The sequence below is a fragment of the Saccopteryx leptura genome, chromosome 4 (assembly GCF_036850995.1).
Source record: "Saccopteryx leptura isolate mSacLep1 chromosome 4, mSacLep1_pri_phased_curated, whole genome shotgun sequence".
Taxonomy (NCBI): domain Eukaryota; kingdom Metazoa; phylum Chordata; class Mammalia; order Chiroptera; family Emballonuridae; genus Saccopteryx; species Saccopteryx leptura.
Window position 1 is genome coordinate 156,561,763 of NC_089506.1, and position 26,804 is coordinate 156,588,566.

Genomic DNA, 26,804 nt, shown 5'->3' on the forward strand with positions numbered 1-26,804 from the left:
TGTTTCTGGGATCTCGTTCCCTTGATGTCTGTGTCTGTTTTTGTGTCAGTACCATACTGTTTTACTATAGCTTTGTAGTACAGTTTAACATTAGGGAGCATGATACCTTCAAATAATCACGGAAGAGTAATTCTTTATGTTTTTGGAGGGCAAAGGGGTATGTGTGTGTCTGGCTTGAGGTCAAAGGAAATTAGAAAGATTTTAGTTTAAAACAAAATGTGTGACTGATTATCAAAGATATGTGGAAAATATAGGAAATCATGCTGCCTTTAGGTCATTTGAAGGAGGGATAGGAAAATATTATTTGGCATTTTTGCCAATAATTTATGAAATTATATGACCAAGCACCTTTTCCATGTATAGTTTTGATGAGCTGCTGTGAAAATGTACAAAGTCAACTAAAGCTGCCTTGCTGTTGTTCTGACACCCATTAAAAATTGTCTCTCACAATTTTGATCCCTTTTAACAGACCCCATGGTTATACTTCTCCAGAATTGGTATGGTGAGTTAGCTTTAAAGTGCATGTTATATTTAAAGGTGCATTCAGTACCTTTTCTCCTACAGGAGTAAAACTTTAAACAAATTTTTGTGCCTCGTTCACAGCTTTAGCATTTATAGTAATTTTCAGGTAAATCTCAGAAATATAAGTATGTACTTTGTAAAGTATATACTTAAATAAATCTAGTAAATCTGCTTATTTCTTATTCTTGTTTTTTTTTTTTTTTGTTTGTTTGTTTTTTGTATTTTTCTGAAGCTGGAAACGGGGAGAGACAGTCAGACAGACACCTGCATGCGCCCGACCGGGATCCACCCCGCACGCCCACCGGGGCGACGCTCTGCCCACCAGGGGGCGATGCTCTGCCCCTCCGGGGCGTCGCCCTGCCACGACCAGAGCCACTCTAGCGCCTGGGGCAGAGGCCAAGGAGCCATCCCCAGCGCCCGGGCCATCTTTGCTCCAATGGAGCCTCAGCTGCGGGAGGGGAAGAGAGAGACAGAGAGGAAGGAGGGGGGTGGAGAAGCAAATGGGTGCTTCTCCTATGTGCCCTGGCCGGGAATCGAACCCGGGTCCCCCGCACGCCAGGCCGACGCTCTACCACTGAGCCAACCGGCCAGGGCCTTATTTCTTATTCTTATTCAAGTCATTTGTTTCATATGGGTAGAGAGAAACACTAAATTTGGGTAATTTTAAAGGAAATTTTTGATATTGAAATTTTTATTATAAAATAATATGCTTTAATTTGAAATTTAATTGACTCATCATAAGTGACTATAAGAAATGTACTTAAGTTTTTATTCTTCTGTTTTTCTATTAATATACAGATAGTATTGATATTTTACTTAACCTGCAGGGTTATATTAAGTTTTATGTCAGATGCCAAAAGTTCTGTTAGTGAACTTTAGGTAAGATAAAGGGAAGCAGTATTAACTAGTTGCCTACCAAAACAAAACTACCTTGTGAAAATGGTGTCTCTTTTACAGATGTTGTTTGGGGAATGTAGATAATTTGCCCAAATCACAGCATTAATTATCTATACCAACATTAATATTTATTTTATCAAAAATTTCAAACATATATAGAACTAAAAATAAGAGCATAATGAACTCCTATGTGCTCATTACTCAGTTGAAAAATGATCCAGTCTTGGCCAATATTATTTCATCTACCCTCCTTCCTACTTTTCTTATTCTCCTATTTTATTTTAAAGCAAATACAGCTAGTGCTCGATTTACGACCACAATTGGTTCCGACAGACGGGTCGTAACACGATTTGGTCATAAATTGAATAGGCTATATGTACAGTACTGTGAAATGATATAAAAATCTTTAAGTCATATTTTAGCATAATTTTCTTTCATTATTGTTATATATCATAATTTTCTTTGTTCATTTAATGCCATTTGTATCATCTCTACACCATTTTGTTTCTTATTTTTACATTCTTCAGGTCTAAGTAAAACACTGCATTACCAGTACAACTGGTTTAATATTTGCAAAGACAATTTCCTCTTGGTAGACATCTTGGGAGGGGTTTGATGAAAAATATCTATGACACAAAACACAAATTGCTGTACCAAGTCTGGGATAACAGTTGAAATGGTGCACGTGGAGATGGTAGTGCTGCCGGAAGCTGGCCCGCACTGTCGTGCTCCCAGCTGGACAACGCTTGCGCTGCCAAATGCGGAGCAGTCGTGGCTAGAGATTGTGGTCGTAAATTCGAATGGTCGTAAATTGCATAGGTCGTAAGTCGATCAATATTTGTACCCATATTACTTAAATCTAAAAGTAACCTAAGCTTCCTTTCTTCTACCTCTCTTAATTTTTTTTTTGCAATTGTTTGATAGACTATAGTCTGATTGTACCCCTATTTTATTATGTAAGATGCTATGCTGACCCTGTATGTTCTATAAAGTGGTTCTTAAATTTAGAAGCTTAATAATATAGGGATTCCATATTTGGAAAGATTCATTCATAGGAGACATTGAATACTTATATCAAGAAGGACCCATTATATGCTTTTTCTTTTTATAACCATATTATTTGTTTCATCATGGTCTGCAAAATCATGACATCCTAATTTTTATTTTTATTTGTTAGCTGCAACAGTTTTATGAAGAAAAAATCTCCCTTATCAACTATTTTGTTACTCTGAGGTACAGTTCATATAGAAGTTTCAGGTTAATACTTGATAGTTTTCCTTTATTCAGTTTTTAAAGTTGGAGGAATCATACTACCTGATATGAAATTATAATATAATTCCACAACAACCAAAAATAACATGGTACTGGCATAAAAACTGGCATATAGATTAATGGAAGAGAATAGATAGCCCAGAAATCAACCCATGACTGTGTGGTCAGTTAATACTTGACAAAGGAGGCAAGAACATCCAATGGGGTAAAGACAGTCTCTTCAATGAATGGCATTGTGAAATTTGGACAGATGTGTGAAAAATTGAAACTAGATCACCTTCTTTCACCACACACAAGAAGAAACTAAAAAATGGATTAAAGACTTAAACATTAGACACAAAACTATAAAAATCCTAGAAGAAAAGATAGGCAGTAAAATCTTGAACATTTATTTTAGCAATATTTTTTCAGATCTATCTCCTTGGGCAAGGGAAACAAAAGATACAATAAACAAATGAGACTACATTATACTAAAAAGTTTTTGCACAGCAAAGAGAACCATCAACAAAATGAGAAGACAACCCACTGAATGGAAGAACATATTCACCAATACATCTGATAAGAGATTAATATAAAAAATTTAAAAAGAAGTTATAAAACTCAACACCAGAAAACTCCAAAACAATCCAATTAAAAAATGGGCAAAGTATCTGAATAGACATTTTTCTAAAGAGGACATACAGATAGACAATAGACATATGAAAAAATGCTTGTTGCTAATCATCAAAGAAATTCAAATTAAAACCACAATGAGATTATTACCTCACACCTGTCAGAAAGGCTATCATCAATAAATCAACAAGCAACAAGTGTTGGTGAGGATGTGGAGAAAAGGGAAATTTTGTGCACTGTTGGTGGGAATGCAAATTGGTGCAGCCACCATAGAAAGCATTATAGAATTACCTCAAAAAATTAAAAGTGGGCCTGACCTGTGGTGTCGCAGTGGATAAAGCATTGACCTGGAAATGCTGAGGTCACCGGTTTGAAACCCTGGGCTTGCCTGGTCAAGGCACATATGGGAGTTGATGCTTCCAGCTCCTCCCCCCCCTCTCTCTCTGTCTCTCCTCTCTCTCTCTCTCTCTCTCTCTCTCTCTGTCTCTCTGTCTCTCCCTCTCCTCTCTAAAAATGAATAACTAAAAAAAAAAAAATTAAAAGTGGACCCACTTTATAACCCAGCAATGCCACTTCTGGGACTATATCTTAAGAATCCTGAAATGCTTATTCAAAAGAATATATGAACTCCTATGTTTATTGCAGTGTTATTTATAATAGCTAAGATCTGGCATCAGCCAGGTTCCCATTAGTAGATGAGTAGATAACGAAAGCTGTGTATGTCTTTTTTATTTTTTCTGTGGTATTTTTAGGACATTTTTTTAGGAGAGAGATTGCTATACCAAAGGTTAGAGCATTTATGATTTTGTTTGCTATTGCCAAATTTCCTTTCTTAAGGGTGTACCATTTTACTTTCCCTCCAGCAATGTCCGAGGGCCCCTTTGTCCTCAGCTTCCTCAAGAAAATCTATCTAACTTTTTTTTTTTTGTCAATTGCAGCATTATCATACTGAACTTTGTTCAAATGAAGAGCCAGTCCTTTTTTTGCTAGTCAAATTGTCTTCTCTTACACCTAATTTATATCATTTGTAATATAAAAGTAATTCTACTTTTTTTCTTGCTGTGAAAACAAATATGTGATTCTCCATGTGATTCTGACTTTTTAATGTATTTCAAAACCATGTCTGAATATGTTGATTAAAGTACTATATTCTAAAGACCATTTCTAGGATATCTCTAATCAGTTCAGTCTCTGTGGTGTGTAACTTACATCGGTAAGTCTTGCATACGGGTTCCTGTGTAGACGGTCTGTTCTGATTAGTGTGATAGTTTTGACTAAATAGCTTTTTGGGGTAGTTCATTTTTCTGCTAAATTTACTGCATGGCTACAGACAAAGAAACTTAGATAACTTTATAAAAAAATACAGAACACTTTAAAAAAAATAAACAAACCAAGGCTAAACATTGTTGAATTTCTCAGCTCTTTGAGTTACTAATATAATTTCTGATCAAGATATATACTGCTTTCATTTTTTGTCCTGAATTTTAATTTTTTGCCTCAAGCTAGTTATTTTTCCTTAAAGTGAATCATTGATTTGCTCTCCCTCAAGCTGAATTTCAGGCTCACCACCTGCGGCGATGTGCTGGTGGTGACTACAGAATCAGTCAGGGAGAGAAGGCTGTTTGAACTATATATGCAACAAAGACCTCTACTTCCCAATCAGAGAAATACCCCCGACTCCCTTTAACAGAACACAAACAAAAGCTTTAGGAAAAATGGGGTGTAGAAACCAAACATAGTAGCAGCCACTTAGGCCTTTAGAATTCTTGCTTAGTAAAAACAATAAGCCCACCTTCTCAAAGTTCAGGTACTGCCTTAGATTTCATGAGAAGTATTTTTGCAGAGGAATATGCTTTTATATTATCCAGGGATAAGTAAGTGACTTTCATTTCTACTTATTCAGTATGAAACTGAATATGACATATTGATGCCATTAAGTTCAGTTCAACAAATACTTACAGTTGCTATAATGCAGGAAGAGTCATGTGAGTGTTATGAAGAATACAGAGATAAATAAGACACAATCTCTGAGTTCAAGGACATCTGCCCTCCTCCCAAGTTAACACAGTATTGCCTATTCATCTTTCATAGTTCCTTTATCGCATGTTCTTTTGCAGTTTGTATAGACTGATTCTGGAGATTGTGTTGATTGTGATCTGGGGATCATTAAATACCACTTCATTGTGTATCTCTAAAATGCAGTAGTTTTAAACAAAGATGCTGATGCTGGCAGAACATGCTAGGGAACACAGGTGGCTAAGTCAGTTTCTGGGTTAAACAGTGTTGTTACGTGTTCTTAATATATGGAAGAAGATAGCCAGGGTAGTAGCATGAATTAGTGCCAGGTATTGGGAGACGATAGAGCCAGCAAGGTGGGCCATCAGAAAGGAAAACGGGATCTGGATGTAGCTTATGGCATCTCTTCCTCTAAGGAGAACACAGAACACCAAGAATTTTTAGGGATTTTGGAACTATTTTGAAGGGAATTGCATAAAGTATGTTGAAATATCAAAGTAGTATAATCGGAAAAACCTTTTTGATGTCTTTATAGTAAGCCAGTTTCTCTGCCTGCCATAGGTGTTCTTTTGTGTGTGTGTGAAGTGAGCTAAGAAAGAAAATACACAATGTAGGTGAAATCTCTGTTAGAGGAGAAGGGAAAGTATAATAAAAATCTGCTTCTGGCCCCAGGGAATTATGGGGACAAAGGGAGCAGAGGTAAGAGAAACCTTTGGCTAAGATGTGTGAGTCTCAATCTCATTCCTCTAAAATAAAATCTCAGGACAGAAAGTACTTCAGATGTCGGAGGGCCACATTGAAGCTGGAGAGACTTTGGCTCCTCTTGCCATTTGGGACTCTGTAGGGACAACTGGTAATACACTGTGGTCTGGAATTGACCCAGAGCTGCCCACTAGAGAAGAGAGTGGAGAGTGCTGTAGTCAGATAGAAGAGACCTACTTAGTATTCATGAGTTATCCCTGGCTATGAGGCACCAGATTTTCTTTCTTGTCCCATTATGGGGAAGGCGGGGGACAATACTGAAGGTAGCTTCAAGTCTTTGAGTGTGCCAGAGATCAGAAACAAGATAATTCCCAGTACAGGCTGCATGGAGACTATCTAAGTCTAGGAACCTGTAATGAACAAAAGGGAAGAAAATTAGAATGTTTGCAATTTCAGTTGGAGTGCCAAGGTGGGAACTGCTCAGACATAAGATCTCACGGAGGTCCAACCGAATTGATAGAAAAAGTTGAGCAGCAGGAACCAATATATTGCCCAAGGATGGAAATTTTTGCAATACTGCCTTAGAAACACCAACCAGTACAAACACAAGAACAAGCACAAGTCAAGGATGTTTTCTTTCTCTTAAAATTGTGAAGTCAAATAAACTACCTTTAATAAACCTAGATGCCTTCTTGGAGTGAAGCAAATGTATAGTAGAGTGTTATGTACAAGAGGCTGAATGTTAAAAGAAACTGTTATAAAAATATTTTACTATGTTGGGCAAGTTTATATTTATGTTTACTCCACTACTTAGAAAGTAAGATCAGTAATAGATAAAAGAGATATATTTTCTGAGCACATTTAAGTGCAGTGCAAATAAATTTGTAACCCCATTAGAATTACATTATAGCTCTCTGTCATCAATTTTTTATATACCAGTGGGATTTAAGGGACTTCAGGGCAGAAAGCTATCTTATTTTTTCTTTGGTAGCTGTTGTAAAGAACATAATGTTTGGCATATAGAAAATGCTAAAACAGTGTTTATTAGATTGGAATGAATGTATTGCATCAAGAGCATTTGCTTTGGAATCTAGGTTCCCTTATGCTTAGGCTGAACAACTGTAGGCTAGAATCCTAGTATTTTCTCAGAGATTCTGAATCTTGAAGGACTGGTTCAAAGGCAGTCTAAGCAAAGGTATGAGCATAAAGAAAGGATAGACCTAAGGAAATAGGACAAATGTGTTTGCAAAATGATGATTTCTCTAGTTTGGCTGATTAGGGGTCATCATTTTCAAAATTAAATTCCATTAATAATGTTAATGGTTAACAGTTTGCCGAGCACTTCTTCTATTAACATGTTACTGTGCTTTGCAATTTACAACCTTCATTTCAATGAACAAGCCTATGGCAATGAGTAAGACTGTTGTATTAGGTTCCAATTAGGAAACAAATTACACAATAATTTATATAGGGAAGGTTAAATATAGAATTAGTAACTATAGTATGGGATTCACTAAAATGGGAAAAAGAAAATGAAAAAATTCCAGAATAGCAAATATACTCGTAGTTAGGGCTGATACCCAGAACCCAGGAAAGAGACAAATCTGGACAATTTCCTTTTAAAGAATGTGGCTGGAGCGCAGAGCGCATTCCTAGCAGCTGTGGCTGATGCAATGCTGTGAGAATACTCCAGCTCCCAGAACCCTCCTGGGCACACCCAGGAAGGAAGCTCGCCCACTATAAGGAAGTGACTTAGCGCCAACCACGCAGCTCCCTGATCTTTTCAGCCATTGGCTATGAAGGACACACTGTAACACCCTATAGGCTGAACCCATGTATAAAAGCTTGCGTACTTCCTGAACAAAGTGTATTTGCATCACTGAACCTGGTCCCCAGAGTCGGGTCTTTGCATCTCCGCTGTCCTCACCCCTGGCAGGACTTGTCCACAAAAGGACTGAGATCCAGAATGTTGTTGGAAAGGGGGCCACCGTAGCTCACTGGATGTTGGAAGCTGGCTGCAGTGTAGCAAGCAGGACTCACTGAGAATCTTCCTGTGGGTGATGGTGAAGCTGTCCATGGGGAAGTTCAGAGCCTCAGAACCAGAGAGGATTAAGGTCGGTTGAGGCCTGGAGAGCAGAAGATAATATTGGGCTCCTTAGGGGAAAAAAAAGAGACAGGGAAAATAAAAATGCATGTTAACCATATTTTTAAATAAATAAAAAATATTATATACTATTATTGTTAAAATTGCACATTTGAAACCAAACTTGGTGTCATTATAAAAAAGTGTAAAGTAGGGGTTTTGGGGGGCCCTTCAGAATTTGAACGGTGCCGCACCAGGCATGGGTCCCTGGCCCCAATCTGTCTCTGGTCACAACTGTGCAAAGTCAAGGGAAAGCTGTTCATGAGGATGTATGGGGATGGTAGCACCCTCTGCACAGCTGCTCCAGGGAGACTAATGAAAGCCGCTCGAGTCCAGCTTGCTACAGAGTGCAGTTGGCTGCCACACGAAGCAGAGCACTACCAAAGACCCTTGTGCTGCAGGAGCCTGCCACAGAGGCACACCCAACCAGGAACAGAAGCACTACCTTCTCTGTTGTCCCTCTAGCACCCTCTACTGATAAGACTTGACATCATGCCCACTGGCAAACTAGGGTCCATAAGCTGGCAATGAAAAGCAAATTTGGAGATGAAAGGCACTAAATTGATAATTGGAAGAAGCGTTTTCATTTTATAGGATAAATTGAGTGTCAGATTTTTGCCACTTTCCTAGTTATACAAGTGTTCAGAAAATCTTGGAATGCATATTTTGTTTCTTAGTCTTAATTATACAGTGCTGCTCTAGAAGATTCATCTGACAACAGTGTACAGAATGGATTGCAGTGAAGTAGGCTGGGGTAGGAGTATCTGGTATATTGTTACAGTGATCCAGATAGAGGAAGAGGACTTCTGAAGTATCTAACTACATGGACATTCCTTGTGTAACCTCTGAATTTTTTTTCTTAAGTGAGAAGCAGAGAGGCAAAGAAACAGACTCCCCCATGCACCCAGACCAGGATCCATGCAGCAAGCCCACTACGGGGCGATGCTCTGCCCATCTGTGGTCACTGCTCTGGTGCTTGGCAACTAAATATTTTAGCGCCTGAAATGAAGCCATCGAGTAATCCTCAGCACCCTGAGCCAACTTGCTCCAACTGAGCCATGGCTGTGGGAGGGAACGAGAGAGACAGAGTGAGAGAAAGGAGAGGGGGAAGGGTGGAGAAGCAGATGGGTGCTTCTCCTGTGTGCCCTGACTGAGAATTGAACCCGGGACTTCCATATGCCAAGCTGATGTTCTACCACTGAGCCAACTGGCCAGGGCTTGAGTTTTCTTATTTAAGTTAAGCTGGTAAATATAAGAATTTATTAGCTTGAGAATCACATGGTAACAGTAATTGATAGGAAAATGCCAATTGACTCATTTAAACTTTATACTTCTATATGTATACAAACAATGTAAATTACTATATTTCTATATTTAATTAGTTATAAAATGTAGATGACTCGAGAACAATCTCCCTGATAGAGGAACAAGCTCCTCTTGGTTTTCAAAGCCCCCATAGACCGCCTGCTACACGTAATACAATCTGACAGGGTAAAGATTCCAACAGGCCCCTCAACATCCATTTGTCATTCCCTTCTTACTCTTCATACTCTTCCCCCCCTTCCCAGCTGTTTTGGAGTCTCTTCCATGTGCCCAACTATTTTACTAGATGCAGGTACGGGCATCCCCAGCACAGTCCTGAGGGCCTAATGGGCAGGTTCCCAAGATGAGTTTCTCAGGTGTGTCAAACCCTCGTAAGCCCACAGTTCAGACCTGTCAGATATATCCAAGCAACTGTGCATTACCCTTTGTCCATGAATTATATGGACTTACAAGGAGAAGTCTTCTAGAATTCCAGTTCTCATTTGGAAAAAAGGTGCCTGAATTTACAGAATCTGTTATTTTGGGTTTAATATTGTACTGCATTCTCTTTACTAAACCAAAGCATAGAGTTTAGCTGCAGGATTGTTCTTTCAGTTTTTTTCTTCTACCTTCCCCTGCTTTAGACTAATGGACAGTAGAGTGTAGTGTTTAAGAATAGATTGGTGGCTCTGAGTGCTGATGTAAAAATGCCCAAACCTGCAGTCAACTTTTTGTGAGTTTATTGAGCCAAGCTGATGACAGTTGCCAGGAAGCAAAGTCTCAACAAATTCAGAAAATGCTCTGGAGGATGGCAGTTGTGTGTCATATTTTATACATTAGAATCAAAGGAGGGTTACATGAAATGCATTGGTGGAAGATTAGGTAGATGGGAGAGAACAAAGCTGGGAAGTCTCTGAGACTGGGTAAGAGACAAGAAGTTCTTGTACAGTGGTAGAGGCAGGATGGTTAATTACCATTTATAACGCATGGTACGCAGGGAGCAGGAGAATAATGAAGGCTTCCGTGGTATGTGTTCTGGTGGGAGATTGTGCCCTGAGGCAGCTGGAAAAGGCTTTACTATGACATTTCCAAGGTATGTTATCATAGATGCAAAAGACAATAGACAGGTTCAGTTAAGGTAAAGACTTCCTTTATCAAGGAAGATACTGGCTTACCACTTTACCCACCATGACTCCCTTTTAGTTAAGAAGTTTTAATTTCAGACCATCCCATGTGGTTACTTTAGGTCTCTGAGTTGTTAAGGCCCCTTTTTCATCCATGTCCGGCTGCACCAGGCAGCCCTGCAGCCGCAGGGGCCCGGCTGACCGTGCCCCGGAAGCAGCCGCGGGGGCCCGGCTGACCGTGCCCCGGAAGCAGCCGCGGGGGCCCGGCTGACCGTGCCCCGGAAGCAGCCGCGGGGGCCCGGCTGACCGTGCCCCAGAAGCAGCCGCAGGGGGCCCGGCTGACCGTGCCTGGAAGCAGCCGCCCGGGCCCCAGAAGCTGTGCTCTGGAAGGTGCAGCTGCACTGTTCGCAGGTGCTTCCCACTGCTCCTCTGTCAGTGACAGCATACAGCAGGGAGACGAAGGGAGGCCAGGCCTTGGGACACAGGGGACTCCTCTGAGGGCATCTTTGGCCTGAGGACTCTCTGACAGCCTTGCCAAACCTTCCTTAATCTGTTCTGCATCTGGATCACTTTTGTTTAACCCATTCTCTCTTTTTTTCACTTCTGTGGTGACGAGTATAGCGGTCTGCCAACTCTCCCATCCTATTCTGGCTTCTATTACTCTATAGGCATTTCCTCAAATAAAATCTTTGTTTTTATTTCTTTTCTTTTAATTTAGAAATTAAATTTAATAGGGTGACATTGGTCCATAAGAACACACAGGTTTCAAATAAACATCTCAATAGCTGTGGACAAGGCCCACCAGGGGTGAGGATGACGGAGACGCAGAGACCCGACTCCGGAGACCAGGTTCAGTGACACAGATCCGATTTATTCAGGAAGTAAGCTAGCTTATATACACAGGTTCAGCCTATAGGGTGTTACAGCGTGTTCCTCAAAGCCAATGGCTGAAAAGATCAGGGAGCTGCCTGGTTGGTGCTGAGTCACTTCCTTACAGTGGGCAAGCTCCCTTCCTGGGTGTGCCTAGGAGGGTTTCCGGCGCTGGAGTGTTCTCACAGCATTGCATCAGCCACAGCTGCTAGGAATGTGCTCTGCACTCCACCTACAGATAGCATATGACGTTTTCATGTGTTTAATCCTGTTTTGGTGTCCGCTTCTTAGAGCTCAGAACTAACTAACTAACTAACAATATATATATATACACAATATATATATATACTATATATATACAATATATATATACAATATATATACTATATATATACAATATATATATACAATATATATATAATAAAAATGAATGTTAACTATTCTCATGCTCTCGTGTTCATACCATAGTTTGTGCTATGGAAATCTAGATGACAAAATCCTACATGAACTGTCAAAGATGTTTTTTAACATATTTTGTTAGGTATCTCTTAAATTTATACTTATTGCAAAAAAAAAAAAAGAAGTTACCGTATCTAAGGAAGTTGAGCAATAAAAGCAGAAATGAGAGCAATATTCATGCTTTTCAAATTTTAGCACAGTAATTAACATAAAAATTTCCACATGTACAATTTAAAAGACCCCATTTTGCTATATTTAACCACCTTACATGAGTAACAAGAGAAAATAATGTCCCAGAGTCAGTGAGACATTGTTGAAGCCTGGGGATACCCTGAATGTAAAGTGAGGGATGTGAAGAGAAACAGGAAACAAGAAGCAGATCGCTAATGAACAGTAACCAGCTTCTTGTGCATTATCACTTTTTTGGGTAAGTGATATTTACCAAATATATTTATAAAAATTTAAGTAAAATTTTTTCTCCATGGAATTTTAATATAGACACAATATTTTGAAATAACTATCCTGGAATGCTATCACATAATCCCATCCTATATTATACTTTATGCTTTTTCTTTTTTTATTGATTTATACAGGTTTCAGGTGCACAATTCAACAACTCATTATCTGTATGCTGCATTGTATATTCACCGCCCCAAAAATGTGTGGACACGGACAATAGTGTGATTGCGAGGGGGAGGGGAAGTGGATAGACGTGGACGGGAATATGGGGGTAAATGGTAAATAGTTTATGCTTTTTAAAGCATTTTTATGTAAGTTATCTTAAATAGTTCTCACAAGCACATGAGGGTTAATAGGACAAATATTACAGTCTTATTTATATCAGGGTAAACAAATGAATGAGCCTATTAAGGCCTGTGGAGGATACTCAGTTCCTTCCTCATTTATAGCTTAGTGGGGTTCTAGATCTGATTAGGAATTGAGTAAGTTCAGTTTCATTCAGAATTTCTAGATCCCTTCAGATCTCTGCAATACCGCATTAGCAGGATCTTTTTTTATTATAAATAAATTTTTATTTTAATGGGGTGACATCAATAAATCAGGGTACATATATTCAAAGAAAACATTTCCAGGTTATCTTGTCATTTAGTTCTGTTGCATACCCATCACCCAAAGAGAGATCGTCCTCCGTCACCCTCTATCCAGTTTTCTTTGTACCCCTCCCCCTCCCCCTCTCCCTCCTCCCCTCCCCCCACCCCCATAACCACCCCACTCCTGTCCATGTCTCTTAGTCTCGTTTTTATGTCCCACCAATGTATGGAATCCTGCAGTTCTTGTTTTTTTTCTGAGTCACTTATTTTACTCCGCATAATATTATCAAGATTTCACCATTCTGCTGTAAGTGATCCGATGTCATCATTTCTTCTAGCTGAATAGTATACCATGGTGTATATGTGCCCCATCTTCTTTATCCAGTCTTCAATTTTTTTTTACAGTGATTAAAAGCCTTTAAGAAAACTCTTGGCCAATAGAGCAAGAATCCATAAAAGAATAATGTCCTTAACATGTCCAAAATTAGTAGGATCTTATGTGGAACCTCAGATACTTTCCAAGGTGTGAAGCAGGAATGACGGTGGGCTTTGCCCAGCAAACTAGCCTGCAAGTTAGGCATTTTTCTGAGGCATTTATCTAAAGATATTCGATGCAGTGACAAATATGGTTTTCAAAAAGCCAGATCTTGGAGAAAAATAAAAAACTTAATCCTGAAAAAAAAAAAAAAAAAAAAAAAAAGCCAGATCTTACCTTACTCGACTGGCCTCACTAAAATCTGTAGCAGTTTGGTCTGTCACAGGTTCCCATCAACATTCTGTCCAAGAATAAGCAGTAAGCATGAATTTTAGCCTCCCTGGTGAGTGAAAGTGCTTTGATTACAGGGCTTAGAGTGTCTGGAGAGGAAAGTTGACATGTGTGTGACAGATGCCAGCCCCTGCCGGATCTGGCTGGTATCTGCCTTGAAAATAGGTTGTGACGGGGCTTTTATTTATTTACCTCGGATATCATGTTTTCCTGGCCTTTGCAGCTCTAAAGCAAGCTTTCTCTCAGACTTTCCAACACATTCACGCTCCTATTTTAATAATACCATTCTCCCATTTTGGGTGAAATAAATAAGGTGGATTGACTACCTGAGAAAGAAATAGATGCCACAGAATTATAGGCCTTTGTCTCTTTTTAAATTTTATTGTTTAATTTTTCATCAAACTTAAAGATGCCCATATTTTACTTTAGTCACCAGTTTTAAAAGGAAGTTGACACTTTGCAATTCAGGCCAGGGCTTTTCCTTGAACTTATCCTATAGACCAGTGGTCCCCAACCCTCGGGCCGTGGACCGGTACCGGTCCATGGGCCATTTGGTACTGGTCTGCAGAGAAAGAATAAATAACTTACATTATTTCTGTTTTATTTATATTTAAGTCTGAACGATGTTTTATTTTTAAAAAATGACCAGATTTCCTCTGTTATTGTACATCCGTCTAAGACTCACTCTTGATGCTTGCTTGTCTCAGTCTCGTGATACATTTATCCGTCCCACCCTAAAGGCCAGTCCGTGAAGATATTTTCTGACATTGAACCAGTCTGTGACCCAGGCCCTGGCCGGTTGGCTCAGCGGTAGAGCGTCGGCCTGGCATGCGGGGGACCTGGGTTCGATTCCCGGCCAGGGCACATAGGAGAAGCGCCCATTTGCTTCTTCACCCCCCCCCCTCCTTCCTCTCTGTCTCTCTCTTCCCCTCCCTCAGCCAAGGCTCCATTGGAGCAAAGATGGCCCGGGCACTGGGGATGGCTCCTTGGCCTCTGCCCCAGGCGCTAGAGTGGCTCTGGTCGCGACAGAGCGACGCCCCGGAGGGGCAGAGCATCGCCCCTGGTGGGCGTGCCGGGTGGATCCCGGTCGGGCGCATGCGGGAGTCTGTCTGACTGTCTCTCCCTGTTTCCAGCTTCAGAAAAATACAAACCAGTCTGTGACCCATAAAAGGTTGGGTCCCACTGCTATAGACAACCAAGAACAGCAGATAATAGGGTTTTTTTCCTTCCTTCCTCCCTCCCCTCCCCTCCCCTCCCCTCCCCTGTCCTTCTGGAAGATACAGATCTAAATAGCTAAAAAAAAAATAAGCACTTCAGATGATTAACCCAGCCTGCCTCTTGACTCTACTTCTCCTGGTATAAGAAACTTTAATGTATATAAAGAAGACCTAAGATTGTTATTAAAAATATAATTTCCTGGGTACCACCTTCAGAAATTTTGATACAACATATCCTGGCAGCTCCCAAGAATCTGTGTTCACTAAGGATCCTCGGTGACTCTGGCGCTTGTAGAATAGGGCCACACTTTGAGAAAAACTGCTCCGATAGGTGTTTATCTCTGCTCACAATTTAGCAGTGGAATCATCCCTCCATAGTGCTGCTTTGGCTATATACATTTATAGCCACTTGGGTTGATAAGAATATCCGAGGAGTACTGGATAGTGTTTAATTGTAGGCAAGCTAATTAGCCTCTCAAAGCAAAGAGATAAAATAATTTATAGATTGTAATTTATTTTAAAAGTCACAGGTCAGATGGACAGCATAATGAGGTATAAGTGGTTTAACATACTTCAGCACCCATTATATCTATCATTTTTCTTTCTTTTTTTTATATTTTAAATTTCTTTGTTTTATTTGTTTACTAATTTTCCTTATATATTTATTTTTAATTACATCCTTTTCTAAAAATATTTTATTAACTTTTTGCTCTTTATTTTGGTTATAGTGTAATTATTTTATTTTTAAATTTTATTTTTTATTACATTTTTAAATTTCTTGTGTTAACATGGATTCAAGTGTGCCACTCAATATAACTCCCTCACCCAGAGCAATATAACCCCTATTTTGCCCCCTTTGCCACCCTCCCCCTGACTTCCTGCCTCGTTCCCTCTGGGATTTGCTGTCCTGTTATCTGTATCTCTGTGTTATGTATATATAATTTTACTGATCCCTTTACCTTCTCTGATCCCATCCCCTCATCCTCCTTCCCTCTGACAGCTGTCCCTCTGCTCTCTGTGACCCACCTCCGCCTCTATTTTGTTCCTCAGTTCACGTGTTCATTAGATTCCACATATAAGTGAGATCATATGATAATTGTCTTTCTCTGCCTGGCTTATTTCACTTAGCATAATAATCCCCAGGTCCATCTATGCCATCACAAAAGGTAAGATTTCCTTTTTTTCACAGCTGCATAGTATTCCACTGTGTATCTTTACCTCAGCTTTTTTAAGTAAGGCACACCAGCTTGAGCTCATGGTTGCTGACTCGAGCAAGGGGTTACTCAGTCTACTGTAGCCTCCCGGTCAAGGCACATATGAGAAAGCAATCAAGGAACAAGTAAGGTGCTGCAACAAAGAATTGATGCTTCTCATCTCTCTCCCTTTCTGTCCCTATCTGTCCCTCTCTCTGTCTCTCTCTCTGTCACAAATAAAAAAGAAAAGAAAACTAATGTTAAGGGATTTAAGAGATCTTAAGAGTTTAATCTTATGAGACTTAAAGTTATGTTTAAGGGATTTCAACAAAATTCCTGCCCTTAAATCTTTATATACTATTTCTTCTCTATTTATTACTTCATTATTGGTTTGCAGAAGCTGTGACCTACTTAAAGTCTCCATAAATAAGGTTGTCCTACCTCATACAGTTTTCTTACAATAAATATAACTTATAGCTACTTTTGGCCTGACCTGTGGTGGCTCAGTAAATCCAGCGTCGACCTGGAAAGCTGAGGTCACTGGTTCAAAACCCTGGACTTGCCAGGTCAAGGCACATTTGGGAGTTGATCCTTCTTGCTCCTGCCCCCCTTCTCTCTCTCTCTCTCTCTCTCTCTCTCTCTCTTCACTAAAATGAATAAATAAATAAAAAAAATTAAAAATTAAAAAATTGCTACTGAATATAACTTATAAAACATAAGCAGAGTAAATGCTTAATAATTCCCTCTACTGGTTTTCAGAACAATGAGTAGGTATCTCCCAAGATATACATTAGGTTTAAAATATCAATGTGAATTTACTGAGCTTCATTTGTTTGTTTAACAAAGGTCTGTATATTGCAATTATTATTATTACTATTATTTTAATGGTCTGACAGTTCTATCTTTGGACAGTGAGACCTGTCTTCAGGTTGGTTCCTGCATCCTTTTTGACACAATAGTCTTTGTTTACTGTCAAAATAGGATAGCCCAGGGATCTCTTATATTACCTGATCCATCTGAAATCAGCTAATTATCTAAGAAGGCTGATTCTCTTTCATTAAGAAAAGTATAATTATAAATTCCATAATCTGGAAGTTTCCTGGTATCTTAACCATTTGATTAGAAGTCAAAAGAATAATTGAGAAAAAGAACAACATTATCAGAGAACAGTAGTTTATGGAGCTGCGTTAGGAAAACAAGGAAGCTTGAGATTTTTACTATTTTGAAAAATTCATTGGCATCATATTTAATATTTTACTTTAGCATTACCTTTTATCCTTGTATTTTGATTTGACATCTGTCCTCATTTTGCAGACACCTGTATTTACTTTCTATTTTCTTGTTGAGTTTCCTATTAATTTTATTAACTGTGTAACTGTGGAAAATAAAATTGCCACCATAAGTAAATTCATCTCAACTGTTTATAGATAGATATTTTTTTGCTTAGACAGTGTATTGGTATGCTAAATAATGTAGGGACATTTATTTAAGAAGGAGAGCTGGTTTATTAGTCATCTACAACCATAATCTCTTTTTAACCATAATCTCCATTTTAAGTAGTAAAGCTCTTATTAATGAAACTGTTGTGTTATGAAAAACACCTAATGAGACCTTTAACTATGCATTAGTGTCTTAGACAGCAAAGAGGTGTATAGAGAACTAAGTGTGTAGAGCTATAAGACCTGAAAGAAATTCCTGTTTCCTACCTTAGATGAAGAAATTGAAATTGAAAGAGTTTAGAAAAATTTCTCAGTTCTACATAGTTACTATAAGAAAAAATAGTTAGAAATCTGACTATCAGTAAAATGCATTTCCCCATCCCCTTGTAGGTCAAAGTTTAATTTACTAGAAGAAAAAGAGGTGATTGGTCAAGTCTATTTTAAAATGGCCTGAAATGATATATGCACAATGCATAGATACAGAGAATAGGACAGAAAATCCCACAGGGAAGGGGGAAGGGAGTTAGGGGAGGGGGTGAAAGGAGGTGTGATGTGTGACACGGGGGTGGTGGTGAGTGGGACACTTGAATCCATGTTAACAAAATAAAATTAATAAAAATTTAAAAAAAGACTCAAATAATAAAATAAAATGGACTTAAATGGAAGTAAAATAAGTACTAAAGTTTTTCTTTGAAATAAGTGTTGTATTTACAGGGGAAAATACCTATAATTACGTATAGAATATAGTGGTACCTTGAGATACAAACAGACCAACATACAAATTTATTTTTTTAAGATACGGCTGTGACTTGGTCCGTATTTTTGTTTGAGATCCAAGCGAAATTCTGAGATACAAGTCGTGATTCTGGAAGCTGCCACTAGTTGGCACATTGGTGCATGGGTCCAGTATCAGCAGTTTCATATACGAGTTGACTTACAAGCTCTGTTACAGAATGAATTAAATTCGTATCTCAAGGTACCACTGTACTATTGTCATGGCATTTCTTCTTGAAAAATGTTCAGGAAAAGGCATTATGGTTGAAAAAATGTTTATTTGATAATAGAAATGTATATATCCTTAAATGAGAATTTATAAGTCAATTCATTACTTTTTTGAAGATATGTTTTAAATTATTTACCCTGTCTAAAGGTGATTTATAAGATTCTTTATAGTATAATTCCATTTGATATAAAAAATTTAAAGTAGAAAAGAATGAATCTAAATCATAGTTTCTTTTAAAAGAAATTTAGCTGCTTTCTTTTCCCCCAAAGACACAGCAGAAGTCACACTGTACATGTTAGAATAGTTTGTAATTTTCATAAGTTCTTATCATCAATATATGTCCCTCCATTTTTGAAAAACATGTTGCTGTTGTAAACATTTATGTCAACATGTCTTTATTATGCTTTTACTTAGAGATAATAGCATGGCGACCCTTACATTTTGTGGAATAAATATTTCTAAAGTTAAAAAAAACCGTAAATACTTTGCCAAACAATATGGGAGATACCAGTAGAGTCCCTGACCTAGAGAACTGGTAAGATTAAAAGCATAACTAAAATATGAGATGTGGGGTAGAAATGTGCACTCATGTTCTTTGTGTCATGGCAGAATCTATTTCTTCCATCTTTGAAGGGAAACTGGCCCTGTGACTTTCTCTGACAGTAGACAAGACAGAAGTGATGTTGTACAGCTTCTTCTTTGATGATCTTGGAATACTGACCTGGCACTGTCACATAAGTAAGCTGGTATTAGCATTGAGAGTAAGAAGCCACACAACAGAGACCCAAAGTACCCTAGTTGACAGCAAGCACACACTGTCAGACATGAACTAAATGCAAGGACTACTGCAGCAAAACCCTAAGTAGGTTTAATGTTTGGGACCTGGTGACAGATTGAGGCAAGGAGACTCTAGAGAGAGGCTAGCAAAGTGGAAAAGGGACTGTTGGAAGCTGGAGAAGGAGCAACCTGCATCATATGAGGCAAAACCATTGTCAAAGCTATCGCTTGCTGTAATTCAAATGATAGCTATTGTACCAAATACCCTATTGCTCTAAGGAGATCTTTAGACAGGCACTGAAGTTACACATTAGCTCTCTCTAGTTGTGTATGATTTATGGGAAACCAAAGAAGGAACTCTTTGATTTGGAAGTTTATTTTAGAAGAAAAATAAAAGGTCCTAGGATTGCTAAAGCAAAGATCAAAATGGTTTCTCATTTCCAGTCTCCTCAGCTGGTTAAAAAAAAATCAGCAAGATAAATAAATTATAGAACCAGAAATCAAGCCAACTATTTTTCTGTGAGACATTTTGTGACTTGTAAAATTTTTAAGGCAGTGTTGTGTTGATCATTTCAGATAGGCAAATGGGCTTCTAAGAATCTTAAGGGCATTTTTCATTAGCAGCCTCCTATACAACCCAAAGTAGAGAAAGCTACATTCCCCAAAGAACTAAGGATGTAGCTTTGGTTTTAAAGAGAAATGCATTGGTAAAAGACTACCAACTGGGACCAAAGGGGGCAGGGCATTTAAAAAAGAAAAGAGGTAATAAGTATGGCTTAATTACAAACGTGGGCTACAGAAAAGAAGAGCATCATTGAGAACAGAACCAGCAGTGCAGAGAAGGAAACTAGAACTTCGGAGAACAATGTGTTAGGGAACCATTTCGAGGGAGCACTAACGGGCCATGATCAAGAACACACCCTGCCTTCAGACTTGGGGCAACTGGCAATGTGATGGACTGGATGTGAGAACTGTGTACTCTGCATTAGTATATTCTATGTGCTTTTATTCTCTCTGTGTGGTTATATGTTCCCACATTTCTCCTGAGGTTATTCTGTCCCCATCGTACCAATGTATATTGGGTGGATGGATGTGTGTGTGGGAAGTGGGGGGTCATCATGATAAATCACTGTTTATTTCGCTTATAGATCTCTGGACAAGATACCGGCAAGTAGATATTGAACTTTGGAACCCAATGCTACTTATGGGGAAGACATTGAGGAGTCTTGTGAAAGATAGATGTATCTTGCATGTGAGAGCTTATAAGTAATTTTGACCAGAGGTTGGATTGTGGTAAATTTAATATATGGCTGTAAATTCTTTGTAGTTTCTCCCATCACGAGGAAGTTTATTTGGGAGTTTATTTTAGAAGGAAAATAAAAAATCCTAGGATTGCTAACGAACAAAATGGTCTCTCATTTCCAGTCCCCTCAGCTAAGCTTTTACGGCTCTATGAGTGATAGCTGGCTCTGTGGCTCACTGTGCCTCAGAACATGTAGCTGAAGTAATGTGTGATCTCTAAAGTCTAGGCCTCAAGAGGTCTTGCAGCTTTCTTCTCTGCCCTCAGGAGTGCTGTGCTGAGACCATGATATCACTAAGTCAGTCAGGCCTCAAGGAGGATGGAGAAACATGTCAATAAAACATATATATACATATAAATAAAATCAATGAACACACACTTGCTGGCTGCCCGCAGTAGCTGCTAGACATGAGTGAGGCCATTTGGGACCTTTCCTGAGCTGACCTCCTGGTTGACTGCACACACTGGTTGACTGAGAACTGGCAAAATCAGCAAATCCCAACCAATCCTCAGAAACATGAGAAGTAATAAATTGTTATTCGCTAAAACTTGAGGGGAATTTATCACAAAGTGGTGTTTACTGGGAAGTAAGACAACAGTGTTCTATAAAAAAGAAGAAAAGATGTTTATGTAAGGAAGGGCCATATTCAGGTTAAGAGAAATAGCAAAACATTCATGAAAAATGTGGTATTTGAAATTTTTCCTAACAGCTGTGATCAAATGATGAATTGGGGATATGTAGAAGAACTTCAAAGCGAAGATGCGGCATTAATATTCTGGAATCGGTGGACAGCTGGCATTGTTAATTAGGGGAGCAGGATGAACCCCTGCATTACCAGTTATCAGGAGGGAAACTAGAACATTGAAGGCACCTCATAAATGATTGTTGAATGAATGATCAGAATGTTTTTCTAATTTATCAGATGTCACAATCCAGTGAAACCTGATTTAACGTCAGTTCAGTCATCTGGGAGAATGTGTCAGGGTAAAACACTTTCATGTTCATCACAGGGCCTGAGAACAGAAGTGAACAGAATGTGTTACTGTTGAATATGGCAGCGGGCTGCGAACCCTCCTGGATTGTTTTTGAACAGATAAGCTTTAAGGAAAAGGCTGCAGTAAAGTAAACAAGATGACCCCTCTGACAAAGTGTGCCACTATTTTATGCATGGTCACAGGGTACTTTATGACACATAGCGTGCAAGTGGGAAACATTTGGCCTCTTTGGTCATTTGGATTAATTTGTACCATAAATGCATCTTTTCCCATCCTGTTTCCAGATTCATGGGTTGATATATGGCACTGTTTTGGTGGTGGTGTTTTTTCTCTTAACTTCTCCTAAAAGAGTATTCCAGTGTGGCCGTACTGATTGACGAGCACCTCCCAGTAACTAAGCTCATGAGTGTCTATGGGGACAGTTTTATGGCTCGTAGAAGTCTGGGAACATTTCCAAAACTTTTCATTTTGTTTCCCCTTGTTTTCTGCTCTCTTTCAGAGAGAGAAGTTTGAACTCACTTTCTTACTTTATTTGACTTTGTCTGATAGAAAACTACTCTTGATTCTTGGTTTCAGATACTACATCCTTGTCTTGACTGTTTCACTCTCCCAGTCAGTAGGTACTTGGAATGAACTCATCTATGCTGTTATGGATAGCCTGTGTCTCCTGCCTCAGGCTATGGGTCAGAGTTTTGCTTATTAGAAAGGCTCCATCCAGTTTTGTTTTTACTGATGATATTCAGTTATATTGGTGTGTCAATATATTGTATTTTCTCTACATTATTATTTGCTACAATTTAGGCATGTGTTATGTGAATTTGCTGAATTGTCAGTAATGGTTTTTACTATTTAGATTATTCACTGTCTTGTTTTTTATTCTGTTTTCTAACCTACTGCTAATTAAAACTGCCCTTCTCATTGCCATGTCTTCTACAATTAATGATACAATAGATGTTTTTTCAGTCATTAGGCTGAGGAATAGAGTGTATCAGTTAGCTGAAACCTAGAACAAGAAGCAAAAGCTTTTGGCTTGAACTAAGTCTTAACACCATAACTACTGAAATCCAAGTCCATTTTCCCCTCCCCTTCCCTCCCCTCCCCTCCCCTTCCCTCCCCTCCCCTCCCCTTCCCTCCCCTCCCCTCCCCTTCCATTCCCTCCCCTCCACTCTCCTCCCTACTTTCCCTCCCCTCCCCTCTCCTCCCCTCCCTCCCTCCCTTCCCCACTCCTCCCCTCCCTCCCTCCCTTCCTTGCTCCCTCCTTCCTCCTTCCTTGCTCCCTCATTCCCTTCCTCCTTCTCTCCCTCCTCCCTCCTCCCTCCTCCCTCCTCCCTCCTCCCTCCTTCCCTCCCTCCTTCCTCCCTCCCTTCCTCCCATCCTTCCTTTTCCTCCCATCCTTTTTCTCTTTCCTTTTTACTCTTAAAATAATGTTTAATTATGGGTTGTAATCTACATGGGTTCACCAAAAAGTATTTTGGGAAATAATTAAAGGTACAAAAAACTTCCTAAGTCATTTTTCTCCCTTAAGAGACCACCAAACTCTGCTTTTTTGTGGAGGCCCACTGTGCGTGGAACCAAATGCTAATATTCTCTCTTGTACAGTCAGTGTTGCCCAGCAGTTGTTTCTGCCCTGTAAAGACGATGATGATGATGATGGTGACAGTGACGGTGCCAATGGTGCCAGTACTTACTATACTCTTCTCATGAATAATCTAATTTGTCATTTCCATCTATCCTAGATGATTACATCATTACCACCTCTTTCTGTTTTTGGACTAAAGGGGTCCACCACTTGTGTACATCAAAGTCCAGTTTAATATGATGATTTTGCAGCAGAGAAAGTAGAGGTTTATTAGTTGAGAAAATGGTGCAAAGCCTGGAGTCACAAGTAAGCAGTGCTAAAAGAGCTGGCTCCCTGATGGCTTCCAAGAGATGGGTTTTATGGGAGAGAAATCATGAATCATGGTGTTGGGAAAATAAGTTTGTAAACTGTAGTTTTGATGCTCACTTTGTTAAAGATGGTGCTGCCATGTGAATGGCCATCACCCACGTGCTTGGGAAGGAACTTGGTTATGCTGATGTGTGCTGGAGGAGGGGTTGTCTCAGGGAAAGTTTTAAAAGGTGGAGCTAGGAGGCTATTTTGGAGGAAGAGAAGACCATGTCGGGAGGAGGAGACCATGTGGTTGCAGGGCGGAGAGGCCGTGTGGTCGCAGGGCGGAGAGGCCGTGTGGTCGCAGGGCGAGAGGCCGTGTGGTCGCAGGGCGGAGAGGCCGTGTGGTTGCAGGGGAGGAGGCAGCCAAAACGGAGGCATGCAGAGGGGACTGAGTCAGACTACTGGGCCTTTGATTCTAGGAAAAAAACAGACAAAGTCAGTGGCTTTGGGAGCCCTGAATGGAAAGGGAAGTGTTTTTCTGCTGTGTGTATTTTCTCGTTCGCCAGTTGTGAGCAGGAATATAGGATGGGCCACCAGTTCTTGGCTGTTGTTTCGTTACCATCTGTCTGAATCAAATGGGAACCTGCACAGGCCAGGCGGCTGTGATGGTGGTCATGGCTACTGGCCCTATACATGATGAGTAAAGGAGTTGAGGTCATGGGCTTCATTAGGGAGTAGTTGATTATTGTATTGTTACTGGACAGGGGACCTGGCTATTGGTCAAATATGTTTGTAAATAAGATATATGTTTGCTTGCTTATAGTTTGCACTGGGTGTGGGGGACAGGCTGTAAGCCAGCAGGGTGGTTATAGCCTAAGGCTCAGTTTTAAGACTAAGCTTTTCCCCACACCCTTGACTATTTGTATGATGTGGGGTGGTGCACTCTCATGAAGAATCCCATTATGCCTCAGATAAGTGACTTTGTATCAGAGACTTCCTTATTTGTATATTGGATTAAAGGATTTGATTTCTACAATATAAAATGGGGGCAGACAGGGAGCTTGTTCTCTTTGGTTCCTGAAATTAGCATTAGAGAAGAGAGCAGAGAAAGGAAAGCAGAGAAAGGCCATGTGGAGGAGGCCAGGAGAGGCAGCCAAGATGGCAGAGTGCTGAGTGAGAAGCCAGTTTGTGCAGAGTTTGTGTAGAGAGAAGCAGATGGGGAACAAAGGAGAATGAGGTTAGTAAGCTAGAAACCTTTGATTCTAGGAAACTTGGATAAGTCAGTAGCTTTGTGAGCGCTGAATGAGTGGGTTTTGGAGCCCAGTGTGTGTTTTTACTTGCCTGCCAGGTGCAAGCTAGGATTAAAGATAATGGCCTACCAGTTCTTGGCTCCGTTGTTTCATTACCATCTGTCCAAATCCAATGTGAACCTGCATGGGCCAGGTGGCTCTGATGATGGCCGTGCCTACTGGCTTAACATTGATATTCTTACTTTTCAGATAAGGAGACATATTTAATGAGTCATGTAAAGTACATAGGCCTAGGAGTTATCTCTCATGAGGTGACCTTCAGCATCTGGCTATAAATTGCTTATTCAGCTATCTGTCTTAGTTTCCCTATTCTACTTTTCAGATTTTTATAGCTTCTTACTATCCTATCTCAGTATCAGGTCCTCTGTCTGCCATGGCATTGTTTTTTCTGGTTTCATGAGGTTGTGGCCCATAGGATCATGTTTTCATGGGACTGAGCTGAAAAACAATTGAAGTCAAGATGTTCTCTTTAGTTTGAGGTAATTCTGTTTCTGTGGTCAACATATCCAAGGCTTTGTTCTTAAAACAGTTTGATACTGACCAGATTCTGAGGTCCTCAGGGCTTAATGATTAAGGAAGGGAGTAGACAGCTGGAAATAGGAGTTTCTGGGTGGCTGCATTTCTAAGGTCTCCCCTGCAATGCAGGAAAGTCAAGGCCTTTATTTTTCAGTATCCCTTTTGTTAATCCAAATTCGGAGGGACCCAAAATATGGAAGACAGGAACAAGGTCCATCGTTTACGCATCAAAGCTTTATTGTCTAGCTTGGCCAAGCAGCAGGAACTCCGACAGAAATCTGATGGAGAGCGCGCTGGCCCTTTGTTCTACTTAGTTTTTATAGTTTTGTAAGTGGGAACTACAGAAGCAAAAATTGCAGTTAGGAGCCCCTTACCGCTATTGGTTATAGTCATATGTCCTTTAACATGATAGGACCACGTTCAATTTGCAAACCATACAACATTTTGGAGAAAACAAAATTTACAAGTCAACACAATGGTAGAAAGATGTCTCTTTACATATTAAAGGTTTTCCTATATTATCTAGTGTTTATCTGCTATCTCTCTGTCCAGAGTCACACACGCATTTACATAGGAGAGGTAGTTTTGGTGGGGACAAATGCCTGCAAATGGCTCATTGCTATAAGAAAAGGTTTATTTTGGCTTTTCTCTTCCTGCACCTGGCTAGCCATTCACCCCTTTCCCCACAGGTGTGGTGGAATGTCTGGGAATCCATGTTTTCCTCCCCTTGCATTTACAATACAATGCCAAGGGCCATCCTGGTCATGCCAATCACACAGTACAGAGACTATTCTCACAATTTCTCTGCACACCTTAACCCAAATTAATAAAATGTTCTCCAAGCCTCCTAAAATATTAATATTAATTCTGTAGCCTTTGGTACTTTACAACACCTGCGGGTAAAATGGCGCAGTGGCTCCTCACTCTTCCTGTAAGTTCCAGTTGGCCTGTGCTAGCAGGAAGCATTTTTGTTTGATTAGGAAAGCAGAAGGAAAAAGAGATCATGATTTTCTGAGAGCTGTTGTAGCCAAATGCTGTACAGAGGATTCTCACAGGCTTCCTGGCTGTTGGAATCCATGGGAGTCTGAAAGACCAGAGTAACAGGCTTTACTGAAAGGAAGAAAGGAACCCTGCCGGGCACTTCTCCCAGGGGAGAAGAGCGTGGGTTACAGACTAGGGGCGGAGAGCCTGAGGGGATACTGAGGCAAAAGTCCTGGTATGTTCCCTTTTATGGTTTGAGGATTTCAGCTTTCTGGAATGCTCCTTCTTGGGGCAGGTTGACCAACTTCTTGGAATTCCCCTGTCTCGGGGGCGATAGTCCAGTAAGGGTGAAGTCTGATAAGCAGAACATCAAGAGGGCAGTTTGAAATTCACGTATCTATCACTGGCCAGCTCCAGACAAGTGCCCCTTAAAAGGGAGCATCCATATACTTGCAGAAATTGCTGCAG